The 2,047-nt window shown below is 32.1% G+C and overlaps 1 long non-coding RNA gene across 1 annotated transcript; it reads right to left on the reverse strand.

Moving 5' to 3' along the window:
- Positions 1 to 1,034: 1,034 nt before the first annotated feature.
- On the reverse strand, positions 1,035 to 2,047 carry LOC105783934 (uncharacterized). Its single transcript, XR_001130282.2, has 2 exons — positions 1,825 to 2,047; positions 1,035 to 1,253 (listed from the first exon to the last, which is right to left on the reverse strand). It is a non-coding gene; the product is annotated as an uncharacterized LOC105783934 (long non-coding RNA).

Here is a 2,047-nt window from a genome sequence, read left to right on the forward strand (position 1 = left end):
ATGACTATAAAATCAACCATCATAAGGTCACATATATATATACACGATAATTACAAGCCGAAACATAATGGCTATAACATCAACCAAAACACCTATACATGTGCATATTTAACCAATTATTACTTAACTTATTTTCATGCCAAAACATAACATAATTGATACATAACAACCATACCAATTTTTTTCATTTCAAAACATACACCAATTTGACCATATTAATCACAACCAACAAGCTATCAATGGTACCTTCAGTACCTCAAATCCAAGAAAACATTTCATGTCATAATCAACAACCAAAATGACATATATACACTACAACAAAATAGACTTTTAACGGTGTTTTTTTAGGCTTTTAGCGGCGTTTTTAAGCGCTGCTAAAAGTATTAGCGGCGCTTTAACAAGTGCCTCAAAAAGCGCTGCTATAGACACCGCCACTAATTTTAGCGGCGTTTATTTAAAAAAATACCGCTAAAGATAATGGCCTTTAGCGGCGCTTCTTCCACAAACGCCGCTAAAGATCATGGCCTTTAGTGGCGCTTCTTTCGCAAACACCGCTAAAGATTATGAGCTTTAGCGGCGCTTCTACCACAAACGCCGCTAAAGATCATGGTCTTTAGCGGCGCTTTTACCACAAACGTCGCTAAAAATATGACCTTTAGTGACATTTCTACCACAAATGCCGCTAAAGATCATGACCTTTAGCGGTGCTTCTATTACAAATGCCGCTATAAAAATGAATTTTTGTGGCGCTTTTTCACAAACGACGCTAAAAACTTGACTTTTAAAAAAAATTAATTAAATAATATTTATTTCTATGATAAATATTATATTATGTTTTATTTTTGAAATTTAAGCTTTAAACTATATACTTTTAAGGATAAAAATATTAATTAAATTAAATTTTCTATTAAAATTTTATCTTTAAAGCTAAATATAAAAATTAATGAATTTAAATTTAGAATTAAAATATTATGTTTAAATAAATGTGCAATCTACCTCACAGCTCATATGATCTATATTAACTCGGCCAAATATAAAAGAAGCTACAAAACACGTAATAATTAACAATCATGGTTAAAGAAGCTAGTACACAAGGTAGCTACAAAACCCTATTTCAATAACACCAAATTCAAGTTCCGACTAAGATAAAACGACCATGGAATGCAACATTAAATAACACTCCACTTGAAGAAGTGCTAAGCCTTGGCTTTTCCAGCTTGAAGAGATTGAATCCTCTACTACACCTTCAATATCTAAAGGATGCAAAACAAAATGATCAGATAAACCAACAAACTTGGTAAACAATAGAGATGTTTAAAATAAAAAATATATATAGGCATTAAGGCTCAATATATATATATAACAAACAATTATGTGCAGCTTTAGTAGCAGGTTGAACCATACTAACAAACAATCTCAATCATAGCTCTTTCATGTGTCACAAATAGGCATTCTTTCTAATGATTGTCTAAACTATTCAATTTTTTAAGAAGGAACAATAGTATTAATTTGCAAAAAGCATAACAGAAACATGCTGCACTACTGTTGTTTAACGTTATATAGAAATGTCTTATATAGCATAAAAGAGAACTAAGGCACAGACAAAAGAAGAAGAACACCATAATAATTAAATTGATCATTGATATATTCAAATTTTCCAATACAAGTATATTCAATTTTTCCAAGTTTTTCCATGAATCTGAAGGGTCATAACTCTATACCCATCATGTCCAAACATGATTCATACATGGGTGCCAGACTCAGACATTTCAAGAAAAATAAAAAATCACAGCAACATAGGCCAACAGAAGGGATAATGTATACCTTGGTCAAGCAGTATATCACCGCTCGTCTTATCAGCCAACATAGCAAGTTGAGCCTGTGTGTTGCCTTCCTCATCAAAGACAACCCTTGTCCCCACAGGCCTATGAACATTGATCTTCAGCTTTTTTTCTTCAAGATCCGTGTTCTTGACACGAAAATAAGAAAACTAGCTCAAAACCGATTTCAAGTAATGGACTACAAATAAAACAAATCATTAAGGTAA

Source organism: Gossypium raimondii, chromosome 13 (genome assembly GCF_025698545.1).
Source record: "Gossypium raimondii isolate GPD5lz chromosome 13, ASM2569854v1, whole genome shotgun sequence".
Lineage (NCBI taxonomy): Eukaryota > Viridiplantae > Streptophyta > Magnoliopsida > Malvales > Malvaceae > Gossypium > Gossypium raimondii.